Genomic DNA, 20201 nt, shown 5'->3' with positions numbered 1-20201 from the left:
ACTACCTAGGGTTTTTAGACACGAAGCAATAGATTATAGACATTTTGGAAACTAATACGATATAAACTTGGCATTAGGGGCTTTCAATAATAAATAAAAAATTTAGTACACGTGATGGTTTTTGAGGGTTCTATCGTCACACTAATTAGAATATAGTGCAGAATACCAGAATGAAGGAAATACAAGTGTTTTTCTTAACTATTCAACTTGGATTTTGATCAACTGTTGTTATAACAATATGTACAAGCAAATATTAAAATATACTATATGTAGGTTATTTTTTCTAGGTCTAACTTTGTAACTTGATATGTGTTAAACTTTTTTTTTTTTTTTTTTTTTTTTTGCGGTACGCGGGCCTCTCACTGCTGTGGCCTCTCCTGCTGCAGAGCACAGGCTCCGGACGCGCAGGCTCAGCGGCCATGGCTCACGGGCCCAGCCGTTCCGCGGTATGTGGGATCTTCCCAGACCGGGGCACAAACCCGTGTCCCCTGCATCGGCAGGCGGACTCTCAACCACTGCGCCACCAGGGAAGCCCAATATGTGTTAAACTTTTGCATGCGGCCCAAATGGTTTTAAAAAAAAAAAAATTATCTTCCATTGTGACCTGCTCCTCAAGAACAGGATGGGGCTTGGGAGGTAGCTTTGTCCCCTCAGGCCACTAGGGGACCCTTGAAGAGTCTGAAGACCCTTCCGGACCATCAGCCCCAAGTGGACTCTGAAGAAAGCTACTGTTTTCTTTCCTGCCTCAACATAGCTGATTAATCCAAATTAACACATTGGTTCCTATGTGCTTCTATGCCTGTTGCTAGAAGGTTGGAGTCCTGGAAATTTCAGAAGGGGGATTGCAAAAAAAAAAAAAGAAAAGAAAAGAAAAGAAATGTTACCATTTGCAACAATATGGATGGATCTAGAGGGTATTATGCTAAGTGAAATAAGTCAGAGAAAGACAAATACCATATGATTTCACTTATATATGGAATCTAAGAAACAAAACAAATGACAAATGTGATACCACAGAAACAGACTCATAGATACCGAGAACAAACAGGTGGTTGCCAGAAGGGAGGGGGTGAGGGGATGAGTGAAATAGTTGAGGGAGATTAAGAGGTACAAACTTGCAGTTACAAAACAAGTAAGTCACAGGAATGAATGCACAGCTTGGGGAATACAATCAATAATATTATGATAACTTGTGTGGTGACAGATAGTAATTAGACTTACGGTGATCATTTTGTCATGTATAGAAATACCAAATCTCTAGGTTGTTCACCAGGAACTAACATAGTGTTATAGGTCAATTATACTTCAATTAAAAAGAAAAGAAAGGTGATTGCTATTTGCACTTCTCTGTCAGGGAAGGACTCTGATTTTGATCATTGGCTGACTATGGACCCTAATAGTCTGAGAGTGCCCATGGGAAGCAGAGAGGAGATGCTAATTATTAGAAGCATAGGGAATGACACAGTATGTGTCATGACTAAGGGATTAGCTTTATAGCTTGATCTCTGTCTTTTGAACTAGTGGCTTGGAAAGCAGATGGATCATTGGAGCATCGTGCTCATGGTATTTATATGGCCATTTTATATCCTAAATACATTTTCATAGGACCGTGGACTGTCGCCCAAAGCTTCAGAGGGTGGAAAGCAATTCCCTTAACTCTGTTCTTACCCAAGTCATAGCATCACCATTTCCTCTGCAAACAATGATCCATCTTAGAAAACCTGTCTTATTCACAGCCTAGAAGAGGGAGCCCAAAGAACTGCATGATTCCAGCCTGGTCACAGCCACTTTTCTGATGTAGACACCTGGATCAAGCTTAGCTAATTAGAGTCTCTGTCCTGGAAGTTGAAATTTAGGTAGAGATTGAGTCAGTTGGCAGTGTTGGTCATCCGAGCTATAGGCATGTAGGGTACTCAACATGGCTACCCAAAGCCTCAAGCAGGTAGAATTTTGGGAGAATAGAAACTAAAGGCTTAGCAGAGGAAACTAATCCATAAAGAGGAAGAGAAGAGTAGGTTAGATATGGACAAAGGAGTCAAGGTGAGAGATCCACAGGGCTCCAGGTAGAGGAAAAGAATGGATAATTGTTCTCATGAGACCTTGCTGTACATTCTGTAGTTGGTTTGTGGGAAATTCCTCTTTATCCTCGTACTAAACTTAGTTAATTTGACAAAGTTTCTGTTTTTTACAAGCAAATATTATGACTAGGAAACCATGAAATTTCCATTTATTTCTTTAATGTAAAAAGTTTATTGAGCACCTACTATGTAACTGACATTGTGCTAGCCTTGGGAAGTACAATAATGAATGAAAAAGACAGTGATGGACTCCTCAGTAGTTTACAGTTCATGTTGGTGTCTTGTACTTTCCCTACCATCTTCTCCAAGCCACTTGTGGGACTTGTACTATGAATATAGAGAAGTAAACCAAAGTCTTCCTCTGCTCCAACCTCTCTTCCTTTTTCCATCCATTTCTTTGGTAACCTGCCATGCAGGTGCCAAAATGCACTCACTGTGGGTGACTACAAGGAGGTTCTTTTTCCCGCTGTTCTCTGCCTCCTCGCTTTATTTTATTTTATGTTTGGCTGCGCCATGCTACTTGCAGGATCTTAGTTCCCTGACCAGGATTGAACCCAGGTCCTCGGTAGTGGGTAGTGAAAGAGCAGAGTCCTAACCACTGGACTGCCAGGGAATTCCCTCTGCCTTTCCATCTTAAAACTTCCTTCTCCATGTCCAATTTTCATATGTATGTATTAATGAATCATACCATATGAATGAATCATTAATGATTTAATTTGGTATTTGTGTCACTTATCTGTTCCTAAGGGGAACCATTTTAACCATTCTAAAGTGTACGTACAATAATGGCATTTAGTACACTTGCAGTGTTTTGCCACCATCATCCTTATCTAATTCCAGAATATTTTTATCACTCCCGCAAAAAACCCCACCCATTAAGCCCTTACTCCTCATTGCCCCTCCTCCAGCCCCTGGCAACCATTAATCTACTTTCTATCTCTATGAATTTACCTATTTGTGGACATTTCATATATATAGAATCATATAATATGTGGCCTTTTGTGTATGGCTTCTTTCACTTAACATTTTCAAGATTTGTCTATGCTATAGCATAGACACTATTTCACTCCTTTTTATGACTGAATAATATTTCTTGTATGGGTATAACACATTTTGTTTATCCATTCATCAGTTGAAGAATATTTGGGTTGTTTACACCTTCTGGCTATTGTGACTAGTGCTGCTATGAACATTCACGTGCAAGTTTTTGTTTAAATGAATGTATTTTTAAAGAAAATTTGATATAGAAAAATCGCAAAATATTCTATAAAGTGAGCAAAAGCCTATGAAATTATAATTAGAGTCAGATTCAATTTTATATTTCAATGAATACAGATAGACTAGATGGATAGAAAAATCTCCAAAAGATTCACTCAGTTGTTACTAAGTCACAGATCTATGGATGTTTTTTTTACATTTTTCAAACTTCCTATAACTAACGTATATCATAACAAGGAAAACCAACTCATTTAACAACTTATCTAAGCAGCTTATTTAAAAGTGAGTGCTTGGGAGGTGAGAAGATAGAGGTAGTGAGTGCTATCTGTTGTTTTGAGGACCATGCCGCACAGGAGGTGCTAGTCATGTAGTACTAGTAGAGGATGAATAATTGAAGGACTTTTATAAAGATGGGTGATTTGAACATATTTGTAATCTGCACAGGAGGGTCTGGCAAAGAGTGAGAGGGTAATAATATAGGGGAGAGAGGAAGAACAAGGTCCTGATCTTAGAGAAATCAGAAGAGGAAGCGATCAGGGATAGAGATTGGCCTAAGAATGGGAAAAGATCCATCTTCCTGTTAGATGAGAGGGTGGTTTGGTGAGAGTGCAGGCACATGGAGATGAGCTGTAGGTATATAGAGAAAAGTTCGAGGGGTTTCATACCTAATATGCTTAATATTCTTGGTGAAATAGGTTAAGTCAGATGTTGGAAAGAGGAGGATGGATTGTGTTGTAACCTTGAGGAAGAATAGTGAAAGCTTGGAATGTGCCAGGGAAGTAACCAGGCATACCCAGACCCCTGCAGTACTCAGTCTGCTGTTTATTGCCTTCACTATATTCTAAAATTCATTAGTTGTACTTTCCTTGTTTAAGAAGGCTTTCCTCTGTGTAGGTTTTTTTCCCCTTTTGTTGCTAATTTGATCCTGTTTTATAGATGCAATAGCTTCTTGAGCTTATTGACAGTACAAATTGGAGACGTTTCTATAGTTCTCTTTTGTTTTTAGGTCTTTATACCTTCTCTTACCTCATATTGGCCCTTTCTTTGGAATTGCTTAATATTGCTGTGTATCCAGAGAATGCTTTCCTTTTGCTCATCCTTACAGTGTGAAGCCTCTATTTGTCCAGTATTGAGGTTTCTGTGATTGATTATGTGTGACCTTTATATACCGCGTTAAATTCAGATGAAAGGGAAAGTACACACTTCAGATTTACCGTAGTGTTGCTTTTTAGCTCGGTTAGAATTAGGTTGGACTGTATCCGAGATATGAAATAACAGTATTTTAAATGAGAGAGAGATTTGTTTGTGTCATATGTAAAGATCTGAAGACAATCAATCTAGGGTTGGTAAGGCAGCTCTCTGCAAGTCCTGAGGGACTCAGGCTCCTTCTAGTTTTGCCATCATAAGGGTGTGTTTCCTCTGCCCATGGTTCAAGATAGAGTTCCAGCCATCACACCCACATTCCAGATAGCGGGATGGAGGAAAGGGGAAAGAAGAAACTAAAGGAAGTTTATGGAAGCTACCACATGATACTTCCACTTACATTCCATTGGCCAGGACTGAATCCTACCTGCTAGGCAGGCTGGGAAATGAACATTTTATTCTAAGCAGTCATGTGCCCCACTAAACATTTCACTACTTAGAAAGAGGAGGAGAATGGGTATGAGGGGCAACCCACAGTCTCCGTCACTCACTGATCAGAGAAATCACTTCATCTCCTGGGGTAGAAGGAAGTAGCCACACCAGCAGTGTCTAAGCAGGGCTACTGACTTTTGTGTGTAAGATGTTTCTTCCTTGGGTATAGCTGAATTAACCTCACCCATTCTCTTCTCTAACTTGCAGGACTGCTCTTGCTAGGATCTACCTTTGGCAGGTCCTTTGTGTGTTTTGACCAACCATCCATCCATGTCAGGTATGGTCTGTTGCAACGAGATTCCCATTCCTTTTGTGTTATAACATTCTGCCCTTCTAGAGGCTTTAGGAAGCTTGAAATTTGATTTCCTGCACTAATTTCCCCCAAGAAATGCTGCAAGGTAGAGATTGCTGTTTGGGTTCCACTGGGGTTTCTTCCATTGACAACTCACGGCATATTGGTGCTCCCTCCAGACAAATGGTACTGCTTGTGTTAAAATCTGCGGAAATTTCTTAAAATTGCTGGCATGTGAGTTTCCCTAGCTTCCAGTGATAAATTGGATTTTTCCCCTATAATAGTTGATTTTCTTTGATAATTTTAGTAGAAAGTTTATTGAGAGAGGGGACATTAAGCATAAAGCTTATTTGGCCTTCCCTGGCGGTCCAGTCATTAAGACTCCGCACTTCCAATACGGGGGGCATGGGTTCGATCCCTGGTCGGGGAACTAAGATCCCACATGCCGTGAGGCGCGGCAAAAAAAAAAAAAAAAAGCATAACGCTTATTATCACATTCTTCAATCAGAATCTATTCTTCGTCTTTCTTAGAGTGTCATAGATGATAACTTGGCATATCCCCTCCACTACTAGGCTGTTTCCAAAATTGAGATATTAATATGCATAAGACTTTCTGAAGGCTTGAAATCACTTTATCCAAGAAATCCCAGAAGAGGTAAACACCACTGCGTGTAGAGAAGTCTGGGTAACTGGAAGTCATAAACCCATTCAACTAACTTTAAGGAAAGGGGGGTTTTTGAAAGGATGTACAGAAACTGAATCTGGAACCAGAAAAACACCAGTGCCTCTGGTAGCTGCTCTCTCAGTCTCTCTCTTATTTCTCATAATAATGTTGCTGCTTCTGTCCATGTATGATCCAGGTTCCTTGCTCTCTATCAGGCGGCATCCTCCTAGCCTCAGGGTACCTACGGTCCCAAGCAGACACCACAGCCCCAGGTCTACCTCAAGACCTTTCTGCTCAGCTCTAGCAGCTACTGTCTTGTTCTTGTTCCGAAAAGAAGAATATGGATTGGCACAGTTCAGTTTGGCTAACAAGTTTTTTAAGCATAAGTCACAGCTTACCGGACAGGCTGCTCTCCAGGCCAAGGCCCCCCTCAGTTCACTTCAGCTGAGGTGTAGAGCAGTGTGAGAAGCACGTGGTGCAGAACACAGCTCTTTAGAGCAGTGAGGACTGTAGCTCTTGCTGGGCTCGGCTGCACTCGGTTCTAACCTAGGTTGTGTCTAGGACTGCTCCACATTCATTGTCTTCTTAGCCAACAAGAATAGATGCTAGGGGCTTCCCTGGTGGCGCAGTGGTTAAGAATCTGCCTGCTAATGCTGGGGACACGGATTTAAGCCCTGGTCCAGGAAGAGCCCACATGCCGCTGAGTAACTAAGTGTGTGCACCACAACTACTAAGCCTGTGCTCTAGAGCCCACGAGCCACAACTACTGAGCCCATGCGTTGCAACTACTGAAGCCCGCTTGCCTAGAGCCTGTGCTCCGCAACAAGAGAAGCCCACGCACTGCAGTGAAGATTAGCCCGCACTCTCTGCAACTAGAGAAAGCCCACGCACAGCAACGAAGACCCAACGCAGACAAATAAATTAATTAATTAATTTTAAAATAAAAGAATAAATGCTAGCCTCCTTAGCCATGCATTCAAGGCTGCACCCTCTTCAAGTTGCCCACTTTGCTGATCATGCCTCCCACTCTCACCCTCTTTGCCAGACTCACTGAACTATCTACTGCAAAACCCACCGTAGATATTTCTGCCTCCAGGCTTTGGTCACACTGTGCCTCCCCCACCCCTGCCATCTTTCAGAGGCCAACTGAAGTTATTCTTCCTTTATACCAGTAACAGCTACTCTTTGTTGAACATTTGCCATGAACCAGGTATTCTCCCAGATACTTTACATACATAACCTCATTTAATCCTTTCTACTTACTTTTCAAAGTAGGTGTCATTATTCCCATTCTACAGGTGGGCAAAAGGAGGCTTGGCGAAGTTAAAGTGCTTACCCAAATTCATGCAGGGAGTAAATGTCAAAGTTGGAATTCTCGCCCCAGAGTCTGATGCAGAGAGTCTATACTTTTTCTTAAACCATGCTTAGTTGTGAAGAATTTCCTGATGAGTTGAAACCCCAGTTTTCTTGCCCTTTTTTGAATAGTACTTGATGTCTATTCTGCATGACTGATTTGACATTTAATAAATGACTACTTATGATATAATTGTCTTTTTAAAAATATATAAATTTATTTATTTATTTATTTTTGGCTACGTTGGGTCTTTGTTGCTGCGTGCGGGCTTTCCTCTAGTTGTGGTGAGCGGGGGCTACTCTTCGTTGTGGTGCACGGGCTTCTCATTGCGGTAGCTTCTCTTGTTGCAGAGCATGGGCTCTAGGCGCGCAGGCTGTAGAGCACAGGCTCAGTAGTTGTGGCGCACGGGCTTCTCATTGCAGTGGCTTCTCTTGTTGCAAAGCACGGGCTCTAGACGTGCAGGCTCAGTAGTTGTGGCTCGCGGGCTCTAGAGTGCAGGCTTAGTAGTTGTGGCATACGGGCTTAGTTGCTCCGCGGCATGTGGGATCTTCCCGGACCAGAGCTCGAACCTGTGTCTCCTGCACTGGCAGGCAGATTCTCAACCACTGCGCCACCAGGGAAGCCCAGATATGATTGTTTTTTGGGGTGTGAATCTTCCCTCCTCCAGTAAGCTCTAAACCAGTGGTTCTCAATGGGGTGGCATTGCCGCTAGGAGGCATTTTGGAAATGTTTGGGTGGGGACCAGTGATCACATTAATTGGAGAGGACTATTTTCATTTACTGCACAGGGGCAATGCACAGGACAGTCCAGGCAATGAATAATTACGCCACAGTTCACAAAATTTTATGATGTTCCACTGGACATTCAAGGTTAGCAACTGTTTATAATTATCCAAGGTTCAAACCTAACTGTTTTACATATAGACACCAAGTAATCTTTACACAGTTTAACATACGGAGAATTTCCCAGGAATGCAACAACCATTGTTAAAAAATAAAGGACAGTTATACTTTGTTTAGCATGGCCTTTGACCAAGAGTTTTTTTACCATTTCAGAAAATGCATCCACTGATGGCAACACTGCTTGTGGTACTTGAGTCTCCACAAGATATAGCTACGTTGTTCTGCTTTTATAGTGATTGCATTTACAATAATTCTGTATGTAGATGAAAACTTCTGACCTCCTATAACTGCTAGTGTAAGCTTCTTTTAAGTATTTACATATTGAAATACATGCTGTTTTATTATAAATTATTTTCCTTTATTTCTCCTTTATATTACTGAAGAGCATCATTGCTTTTTTGGAATTACATATGTAGGTAGGCTAAATAATATCTGTAAATAATTTTCATATAGTAAAAAGGATGTTATCACTATGTACTGGGAGAGAAGAGGATGAAGAAGCAGGTCTGTGAGCCCTGCTAGGGCAAGGACCAAGTCTCATGATGGTCCAAGCCAGTTGGACTTCCCAGAACTCCTGGTGGAGCTTTGTGTACTTTGGAAATAGGTCAGCATTTTGGGGATCTAACCAGGAGCAGGAAGGTGGCTCCAAACAAGACTGCTAACTGCTGAGGCTATGGGTGAGGAAGGTCCCTATCTCTCAGAGTTCATTCCTGTTTGAAAATTAGATGCACAATGCAATGTCTCTAGTTCCTGAATGTTCCCTTGGGTCCCACACTTTTGAGCTCTGCCTGTTCCTCCACCTGGAAGCTCTTTTCCTCCCCCAACCAATCTCTGCAAGGACACATCCAGCTTTAGCTTTTAAGGCACAATTCTCCTGATCCTATCCTTTCTCCTCCCTACTCTTGAAAATTGAACTAATCTCTGTTTTTTCTGGACTCCTACGATATTTTGTTTGCACCCCTGGATTCGTGGCACAGTGGATTTTCTAAACTATGCCTTAGAGTTCTTTGTATGTAGTCACATTATCCTACCCAGAGAGTGAGTTCTTGGCCATGGGGATCTCTTCCAGACTAATTTCCGTATTCCCACACATGGCAGAGGACCAGACACAGAGTAGATGTTCAATAAACAGTTGCTGAATGAATAAGTGAATTACTGACAAGCAGCCCTACTTTATGAGGCCGAGAGGAAAGGTGTCACAAAGTGATGGATTCTCTGCAGTGGGTTAGAATTAGGGCGGGATTTCCTTTGAACAATTTCCCCCAAGCTTTCCCTCAGAGAGCTTCGCGCTGATCCTAATGGGGGACCAACTCGAATAGTACACAAATGCATTTATTCTTGGTAAGAGAAAGAATGCTAATGTGCTCAGTGGGGCAGCCTCCTCCCTAACGTCCAACCCTACTGATTTTTTTTTTTAAGATTTATTTATTATTTATTTATTTTATTTTTATTTTTATTTTGGCTGTGCCGGGTCTTAGTTGCGGCACACGGGATCTTTGTTGAGGCATGCAGGATCTTTCGTTGTAGCGTGTGGGCTCTTCGTTGTGGTGCGCGGGCTTCTCTCTAGTTGTGGCAGTGGGTTTTCTCTTCCCTAGTGTGGCACGCAGGCTCCAGGATGTGTGGGTTCCAGAGCACGTGGGCTCTGTAGTTTGCAGCATGTGGGCTCTAGCTGAGACGCGCGAGCTCAGTAGTTGTGGCAGGTGGGTTTAGTTGCTCTGTGGCATGTGGGATGTTAGTTCCCTGACCAGGGATCGAACCCGTGTCCCCTGCATTGCAAGATGGATTCTTTACCACTGGACCGCCAGGGAAATCCCCCTACTGATTTTAGAAGATCTATACACCAGTCAGCATGTTGATCAAAACCCTTGTGGTTTCATCAGGGAAGTGTTGCTAGTGCTTGATATTTCAAAACAGAGACCTCAGAGATGGTTCTCCTTGAAGTTTGCATTTTGTACCAGTGATGTTCCAGAGGAAATGCTGAGGGAATAAGGGGAAAAAAGGAGGCTGCCCCCACTTTTAGATTCATTTTCCTCTAAATGAGAAATCTCTAAAAGGGTCTCTCTATCTTTCTGGAAGAGAGGGGGCAAAGCATTCATTTTGTTTGTTTCACACAGTGAAATAAAATGTGAGCAAAGAGTATACAATAAAAAGAGCAACAGTGAAAAGTCTTAAACTTTTCTTCCTAAGCGTTCTCAAGCCCCAGTGATCTTAAAACAGGCCTTTGAGGTCATGGGGATATTCACTTCTGTTATTTGAATGAGGAAATATAAAGTAATAGTAGGAGGTAGTGTCTCCTTCCCTGAGAAGCCAGCTTAGAAAGATCTGAATGGCAAGTGGTCAGCATCCTTCAGAAGCCAGAGACTGGCCTCAAAGGGTTCCTAAGAGTCTGGTGAATCAGAAGAAAAACAAAAGAAAAACAGAATAATAATATAGTAATCAAATCTATCATTTATTGAATTCTCTTTCCTACTGGGCACCGTGGAAAACACTTTACGTACATGGATCTATTTTAACCTTTGATAGAAAAGAACCTGTGAGATAGATTATTTTTAGCCCTATTTATAGATGAGAAAACTGTGACTCAGACAGGCAAGTGACTTGCCCAAGACCCCGCAAATTAATAAGTGGTAGAGCTTGGAATCATGTCCAGCTTGGTGCTGCTCTAAAGCCCGGGTTCTTCTAGGACATTCTGAAGACAAACATGCCCCCAGCGTGTCTATGTCCTGTAGGGATGCCCTACATTTTCAAAACCAAAAGAGACAGGAGCTCAGACAACAAACGGAGGTTTTTTCCTTCATTAAAAAAAAAAAAGTCTCCTACAACCCAAATAAATAAACCCATAAGAAGAGCAGGGAGAAGGCCAGAGCCTCTGGGAGTTGGCCTTTACCTGTAGAAGAAAGCACAGAGATTCCTCCTGGGGACTGATGGCCCCATTTTTTTCCCTCTTGTTTCGGAAAGAGGCTTGGCTGTCAGGCTTTGATTCAGAACAGGAGTGCATTCAGAAGCATCCTCTGGCAAGGCTGGGAAGCTGCTCACATCCCCGGAAAATTCAGTGGGAGAAAAAGGTTATGGAAGCGAGCAGGAGTTTATTCAACAGTGTCTGAGGCCTTTCAGAACCATGAGTGAGTGTCTATAAAGAAGCAGTCAAGCATAGGCTGGGAATTATCTCTGTTGGGTGCCTACCTGTGACAGGCCCTCAAGAGCTGCTAAGAGGCTCATTCAGTGCCCGGGGGACAATGGGCAGTGGGGACAAACAATTCAGAGGAGTCTATCATTCTGGTGGTGTTATCTTTAGCACTGAATAAAACCGGAGTTCCCCCTTTCTGCCTCCTAGTCAGCACTGTTTTTAGGAGCCAGTGGTACTTTTCAACTCTCTTTCACTGTTTTTCAACAGGTTCACAAGGGCACGAAGTGCAGTATATAAAAAGAGGATAATGACTTGAGTGCAGGAAAAGGCCCAGTGAACAGAGCAGCCAAGCTTGCCGGGGACTAGAATAGATGAAAGTTTGGAGAAGAGTCAAGAAGAAATGGCATTGTCTGCATGGAGAAATTCCCCATTTTACATACGGTACTTCTGAGATGCTAAAGTAGACTTTCTGAAGTTCAAAGTTTAGAGGAAAAGGAGTCAACTTTGAACCGCTATGAGTGAAAAGCTGGGATAACGCGAGGCGGCCTTCTTGGCTAAACCATTCATGATTGTCTTGTGTGTGCCTTTACTACTCGGACGCTGATGCATGAGCTTCCTTTTCGGGGCTGGTTTCATGGGTGTGCAGCCTGTGCAGTCACACAGGACCCCAGGCTCAGAAGGGCCCTCATCTGGTTTAATGCTCTTCCATAGCTGTCTTGAAATTCTTGATAATTTTTGAGCAGGGGACCCCACATTCTTATTTTGCACTGGGCCTGGCAAATTATGTAGCTGGTCTTGGATTAGAGAAATAAAGAGCTGTCACATTTACACAGTCCCAGACACCAGCCCTTTGCTATGTCACAGTTATATGAGGAGTTAAAATATAATGTATATTATATAAACCCCCCAACTGTGTAGCCTGTCCTGTTTTTCGTTTGTTTGTTTTTGCTTGTGTTTTCATTCCATGTATTGTTCCTGTTATAGGGAGAGTTTGGTGCTGGGTGTTTTTTAATGCATGCTATTTTTTTTTTTTGCAGTACGCAGGCCTCTCACTGTTGTGGCCTCTCCCGTTGTGGAGCACAGGCTCCGGACGCGCAGGCTCAGCGGCCGTGGTTCACGGGCCCAGCTGCTCCACAGCATGTGGGATCTTCCTGGACCGGGGCACGAACCCGTGTCCCCTGCATCGGCAGGCAGACTCTCAACCACTGCGCCACCAGGGAAGCCCAATGCATGCTATTTTAAAATTCCTGGAGGAGGGAAACAGTCTGTGCAAACCTGTGTCTGTGTTCTCTGAGTAATTCTATACTCTGTGTTCCACATGGGATTCCTCATTCGAGATTCCCTTATGTGATTCCGTGGCCAGAGGCTCAGGAGGAAATGAGGTCCTTATTGAAACCTAGGGGGAGTTGGATTCATCTTGGGGAAGTTTTTTCTTGGTCTGCTGGGTATGGGGAGGAACAAAAGAAAAGTCAGCCTTTCTGTCACTCTTTCTGCCTGCTGTTTCCAAGTCCAGTCGCAGCCCCAAAGTTGGTGACATCCAGAAGTAGGACGACATTCACGGAAATAGAGGAGAAATGAAAGTTAACACCGTGGGGTGGTGTCTCCCTCGATGGGGATTGGAAGTGTCTCACATTAAGATCAGAGCAGGGCCAAGGGCATACCTCTGATGATGCCCTGCTCCAAATAAAAATTGTGTATTAGTGACATGTACCTAACTGACGCTGGATCTGAGGGTTGAAGAGAGAGATCATGCCAAACTATGCTATGTAAACTTTCCACCCTTTAAAATTTTTTCTAATTTCAAGGGGAAACTATTATTAACAACGATAATAATGACAATAAACACGGGAAACACACTGGGATAATGATCACAGATGTGGCTTCAAATCTCGATTCCTGCATTTCTAACTGTGATCATGGGCAATTTCCTAACCTCGCTGATCCTGGGTTGTTTCGTCTCAAAGGATGGAGGAGATAAGGACGATCCTACATCTCAAGGCTTTTGTGAGACTCAGACTTGGCTAACCTGTGTCTTAAATCACTTGAAAGTGGAGAACGTTGTCATAAATGCTTAAAGGCAGTTCTCAGCATTCCAGACTCTATTACTTGGACACAGAGCCCTTCCCACCTCTGCCCCCTCCCACCCTCTTTCCCTCCTCCTGCTTCTCAGTCCTTGTGTGCTCCGGGAGCAGTCTGGGCCCCATGTCTGGAATGTCCAGGTTGCCGGCGGGAGTCAGAACCAGTATCTGTAGCGAGGGATCTGAGACCCCACTGCCAACCCCAACCCCTTGTCATCTTCGTGGGATGATTGTCCCATCGGCCGTCGTCCCCTCACCACTGGAGTGTTACCTCACAGATGGAGGACCCAGTCTGTGGGAAAGAAGAGACCATGACTTATCGGAACATATGGTTTCTTAATTCACGTTAAAATGTCTGAACCCTGTTGCATCTGGTGCCATTTTAGTTTGTTAAAAATGCCACACAAGGCTGTGACTAAAGGGGAAGAAATGGAGAAAAATACAGTTATTACACACTCAAGAGCCGGGTTTTGCGGCTCATTACCCAGTGGACTCCGTGACTAATTAGGTTTTGTCACTGTTGCTGGGTCATTATGCCTTAATTTTTTTGCATAGTTATTCAGCCGTCACTTGAGGAAAAATGAAGTAGAGAAATACCCTTCTCTGTCTCTCCTGCTCTGAATCACTCAGGCTAAAAAACTCTCCCGGCAGAGAGTGCCCGAAACTGATGAAATGATCATTTTGCCACAAAGGGACAAAGAAGTGTTAGTGGATTAAAAAGGCGCTTCTTTATCTGATGGCAAAGGCCTCATTGAGGAGCAGAGGGCACAATTCAGTGGGGAAGATCATTAACTTTGAAGTCAGTCATCCAAAGATAATGTTTGTCCCTTTGCTTCCTTTGTTGCCCAACTGGCCTTAGCAACCTCCATTTTTTAACCCGTCCTTGAAAAACCTGGGGGAAAATGCATAAGAAAATAAAGGCCTTAGGTCTTCTACAGGCTGCAGGCCTAGGTTAATTTTTGCTGGCAGCAGAGGAAATTGAAGACACCATGGTATTAGCACAGTGGGGCTTGTGTTGGGTCTGGGATAGTAAAAGGACCCATGGTGAGAGGGGAGACATTGGTGTCAGTCACGGGGTAGGACGCCACAATAGCTGGTAATTGGCGTGGGTCCACCTTCTACGTCTGTCCCGCTGAGCCCGCAGCCCCCGGCCCACTCTTGAGCGCCATCACTAACAAGTAAACAATTTATCAGGGTTAGGTCTCCTGCGGGTTGCCTCATCACACGCTCCATTCAGCCCCGGTACCCCACCCCCCAACCCCCGTGCCAGCCCCGCCACACACACAAAAATTTACGTACACCGTGCAATTTGGGGCAGACGCACCATGTAACAACACATTTACAACAGGCCCACCATGAAAATGGCTGTGTCAATATAGCTGCGAACTGAGGTAGCACAGCAGCTGTGTCGGGCCAGGACTGGTGGCCCCCAGAGGATGTCAGGGGGAGAGGGTCACAGGCATCGGATCATATCAGAGCTAATTATGACCCCTGCATTTTTGACATGATAACTCACACAGATGCTCACCGTGTGAATCAATCAATGTCTTATAAAGAGCCTAGCCATGTTAACTTCATTCTCTGGATTTGACCAGAGTGCAGGGCTTGGGGCCTGCGGTGAGGATTTTGACAGAGTTAGCTGTTGTATGGAAAACAGAACACTAGACTGTTTGGAAACCCCACACCTGTCTCCTTTACCAGATGTGGGACTTCGGTCAAGTTACCAGTTTCATGCCCAATGGGTACGTTTTACAGATTGCATGAGCTTTTGGGGGAACTGTATATCTAGTATCATAAATAATTCTGTGTAGGGATTTCCCTGGTGGTCCAGTGGTTAACACTCCACTTTCCCAATGCAGGGGGCCCGGGTTTGATCCCTGGTCAGGGAACTAGATCCCACATGCCGCAACTAAGACCTGGTGCAGGCAAATTAATTAATTAATTTAAAAAACTCTTAAAAAATAATTCTATGTTGATAGAAAAGTAGCTCTTATTGAGCATCTCCTACACACCATCTCATTTAGTCTCACAACATTTCTAGGAAGGAAATGTTGTCATCAACCTTTTACAGAACAGGTAAGTGAAGCTTCAAAAAGTAAAGGAATAGTAGGTACCAGAAATGGACATTAGAACCAACTCTGTCTGCCTAAAGTTGATTCTGTTTCCTTGTAGTTTTGCTAGGAACCAGGTAGTCTTAGGGAATTTTAAATACACCGTCTCATTTTCAGATTGATAGAACACAATTCTGTCTCCTGGAAAACATTTCTTTAGAGGATTGGGATGGAAAGGGAAATCCCTTTCAGATGGGCAGAGCTTGTCAATACGAGAATATTTTGTTTGTTTATCAGTTTCTAACATTCTGTCATTGACTTTCACTATGAGATTTTTTTATCTAATCCAACATACCCTCAATTATTAGACACACACTATTTCATGTGCCACCAGAAAAGAAAAAATCCTGCCATTTATAATTTTAGTGTGCTATTAATTATAGGACTTCTGCCTATTTAGGAGATATTAAAATGTAGAAAATTGTGCATTTTAGAATCAGATATATATACTTGGATCTCAGCATCATAGGGCTGGTAATTTTTTCCAAGTTCTTCTTGGAGAAAGCACTGACTTTATGTGCTGTTTCTCACCTCTTTCTCAGATGCCAGGAGTCTAGGCAAATCAGGACTTATGCATTAACCACTGCATAAATAGTAAAAGAGGAAATGAGTGAATGAAGTTCCCATGTCTTAAGCTTCTACTCCTGAAAGAAGGTAGAAACCGCACTTTAGGGAGGAATACTTTCTGTCCTGTCCAAGTCTCCAGGTGCTGTTTTACATTTTCACCCAGAGATGAAGGAGGTCGAGACCAGAGACTACCTTCTTGGCCTTTACAGTTGGAAGTCTGGCTGATCCTGGTGCCCCTGGGGTCTTTGTGTAGGGTGGCCTGAGCCAGGGTGGGGGAAGGGAGAGGGACTGTCTCCCCAGCCAGGAGTCTCAGCACCATTGTCCTCTGTAGCAGCTGAGACAAAAGAGCAATTTTATGCTGATCAGTGTACGTGAAATGAGCATTTTTTACAAAATTTAATTCTTTCACTTGGAAACCCAATAAACGAGCAGAGCCAGTGCAGCCGCATTCCTCAGTGAGGCATACAGCTGGGGCGGCCTTGGTCTAGAATGTGTGCAGGCAGTGGATAACCTGGCATAACCTGCCTGGCCTGGCCATCTCTTTAGTTGGCTCTTCAACTTGGGGCCCTGTGCATCTGGGGGCAGTGTTGCAGCCAGCTGTCTTTGTGGAAATTGAATACACTCACCTATTGAGGAGAGAAGGATCCATATTGGAGAGGGAAATTGTCTGCAGTATCAGGAGCAAAGGAAGTAGAAAAGAGCCTGCATGAACCAGACCTACACAAGGCAACTATATGGGTAAGGCTTCCAGAGTAAGGCAAGTGCTTTGAAAAAGCAAAACACTTCCTGCACATAATCTGCTGAGCGTTCTCCATTCTTCACAATGTGTCTCTAACCTCCTTAGATCTCCTACAAGCTTCCTAGGCTCCCATGCTCCTGCCACACTATGAGCAGACTGAGCTCACCAGATTCCATGCCTTTGGCCTTGCCCTGTTGCTTCTACTGCTGCGATTGACCTTTCATTCATCTGCCTTATCTGCTTCATCTCCATCTGTCAATATCTTATGCATTCTCTTCATGTTCTGAATCAAATGACCCTTCCTCCTCCACGCAGCCTTTCCTGATTTCTTATATGAGGAAGGATGTGGTCTTTCCTTCCTTTCAACCCCAGTGACACTATCTTAGAGTTCCCATGGTGCCTTGTGTGATAGTCATTTTGTGTCACTTCATGACTATAGCTTAGGACTGCCCAGTGCAGCAGGTTGCTACAGCCTTCAAAGGACTGTGTCTGGGAGAAGCACTTTCCACCAGGTGAGGACACTAAGACAGACAAAGATATAGACACTTAGAAATACAGTTCACCAGGCTGAACACAGAGCAATTTTTATAACTTTCTTAAAAAACATCTTTAATATTAAAAAAAGAAAAAAAAGTTTTTAAAAATTGCCTTAATTCTACCACTCAAAGATGCCTAAAGTTAACATATTGGCCTTTTTTCCCTTATTTTTTTTTCCAATGCACATATTTTTTTGTCTCTTAGCAATATAGTTTAGGGCTTCCCTGGTGGCACAGTGGTTAAGAATCTGCCTACTGATGCAGGGGACACGGGTTCGAGCTCTGGTCCTGGAAGATCCCACATGCCGTGGAGCAACTAAGCTGTGCCACAACTACTGAAGCCTGCGCACCTAGAGCCTGTGCTCCACAACAAGAGAAGCCACCTTAATGAGAGGCCTGTGCACCGCAATGAAGAGTAGCCCCAGCTCGCTACAACCAAAAAAAGAAAAAAAAGCCCACGCGCAGCAACAAAGACCCAACACAACCAAAAATAAATAAGTAAATAAATTTATTAAAACAAACAAAAAACAATATAAACTACTCCCCCTTCATTAAATTTTCTTCCATAGATAACTTTTTCTTTTCATTTTTTGACATGGAAACTTCCAAACATACAAATATAGAGAGAATGGTATAATGAATTCCAGTAATATAATGCAGAATATAATGGATGAATACTATAATGAGTTAACATATTTCTCTGCCCTCTGTGTTTCTTATAAATTGGCACTTATGTCTCAGAGTATGGTCCTGGGCCAGCAGCATCAACACCTAGGAACTTGTTATAAATGCAGATTCTTGGGACCCACCCAGACCTCTCCAATCAGAAACTTCAGTTGAGGGTCCCAGCAGTCTGTGTTTTCACAAGCCCTCCTGGGGATTTGAATGCACACTGGGTTTGAGAGCACCTGAACTAGAGGTTTGGTCAGATGCAGGATTGACTTTCTGGCATAACCGCTTTAGAGGAGGTGCTGTGTAAGTCCATCAGGAGGGACACGGTGTCTGTTTGTCTCTAATGTTTGCAACCCTTAACGATTATTGCCTACATCAAGGCTTCTCGTACTCTGTACTATTGATGTTTTGAGCCAGATATTCCTTTGCTGCGGGGGACTGTCTTGTGCATTTTCAGATGTTTAAGAGCATCCCTGGCTTCTATTCACTAGATGCTATAAGCGCCTCTTCCCCGGTTGTGGCAACCAAAATTGTCTCAGATGTCAAATGTCTCCTGAAGGGCAAAATGGCTCCATTTGAGAACCACTGACCTAGACTCATTATTTCCTTAGAGGTTGCAAAATGTTGATATTCTAAGTACATCATTCAGTCTGTAGTTGTCAGCTGGTGTCCTTTTATAAAGACAAACTTCCCCTCAGCAGCTGGTGACTTACAGTGAGGTATAGTCAGTCCTATAAGAAAGGCAGGATCAATGCTTAATTCTTTCCCTTTATCAGTTTTTAGCGAGTTGGTCCCTAGGCTCTTCCGAAGATCACAAATGAAGTTTTGTTTTGGAATCTTTCGATTAACACTTTGAATTATGAATTTAATCATATTTAATGGGTTCAACCCATTGATGTCCTTATTCTCATTGATATTCAGATTGTCCCAGCTCTGGCCGGTAGCAGACTCTTCCAGTTGGCCTGATTTAAATGTCTGCAGAAAATGTAAGAATGTATTTGAAAGTCAAGGCAAGTGGTGTTTGCAAGTCGGATCAGCAGTAGTAATATAGGGAGGTAACATGGGGAATGTGCCCCAGGTGACACATTGTGACATAGTCTTTCATTTACTCATTCATTCCTTCAGCAAACAGATATTGAACCCCATTTCCCTGCCAGGCCCTGGGAATACAATGTGGAGGAAGATAAGTTTCTCTTCTCTCATAGGCAGGGTGAACATATAATTTCTTACGCAAACCAGAACACTTTTAAAAGGGAAAGGGAATGCTATTAATAATTACACAATAATGATACTGGCTCCATAGGTATTAACTAGGACTGTCTTGGGCAAACTTACGGAGATTATACTTTCCTGACTGGAACCCCACCACTGGGCTGTGTTTCAAAGCAGGACTTTGGGTTTGGGTTGACTGTTGAGGAGGATCCTTATCCAGGCAGCCAACTTGCTGATCATGTTACAAAGTCCCAGGGAGGAAGACAGAAGCCAAGTTATCAAAACCTTGGCAACCCGAGGTTGAGACCAGACAAGCAGGAAAAGTGATGATGCTCAAACCCCAAACTTGAGACTAAGGTTCCTTGAATCCTTTTGATTCAGAATTTGAAGATCAGAACGTATCCTATAGACTGGGGCTACGGTATGACCAAAGGTGGGCACTAAATGATCATGTGGTGAGTCCAGGAGGCCTTGATGGACTGTGTACCTGTCTTCTACCCATCCTTGAAGACAAGCTTCTCAGGGTCTTTGGATCTCTTCCCCTTTGCTCCTGCAGCACCTCAGTGGATTATATACCTTGTTCATGCAAGGACGGGGAGGGACCTGAAACTATTTTGGCTCATCCTTTTATAGTGAATGCCTCTCACTTTACCAATGAGAGCCAATTTTCTAACATGTATGCTATTTAACAGGATACTAGGATCATAACTCATAATACCCCTTTTTTGACAGCCTATATGCCAATTAGCAGCATGTGAGTTATTGATCAAGAATGACCTGGCCTCCTCTGGAGTGTATCTTTTATGAGATAGCACTAGCCAACTGCTCCTGGGCAGTACATTCTAGACATGTGAGCTGACCGCCCCTAGAGTTACAGTTTATGCTCCGTGATCCATCCATACTATCACAAGATTATACTGAAGTATTTTAAAGCACTGCAGACATTGTAACCCCCATACTGCTGACCACTGCACTGAGCTGTCAAAAAGGAAAGTCCCAGAATCAGAGAAGCAGA

The 20201-nt window shown here is 43.2% G+C and overlaps 1 long non-coding RNA gene across 1 annotated transcript in view; it reads left to right on the top strand.

The window, feature by feature from the left end:
* The window catches only part of LOC308621026, a 65518-nt gene extending 51487 nt beyond the window's left edge, over window positions 1-14031 (top strand). The window contains exons 2-3 of the long non-coding RNA XR_014016374.1: window positions 5139-5208; window positions 11539-14031. This is a non-coding gene — a long non-coding RNA (uncharacterized lncRNA). The remainder of the gene's footprint in view (window positions 1-5138; window positions 5209-11538) is intronic.
* The last annotated feature ends 6170 nt before the right edge of the window (window positions 14032-20201 follow it).

The sequence above is a fragment of the Mesoplodon bidens genome (assembly GCF_964165515.1).
Source record: "Mesoplodon bidens genome assembly, chromosome: 7".
Lineage (NCBI taxonomy): Eukaryota > Metazoa > Chordata > Mammalia > Artiodactyla > Ziphiidae > Mesoplodon > Mesoplodon bidens.
Note: the sequence above shows the minus strand (reverse complement) of the source record. Positions and strands in the feature narration are given on the sequence as shown.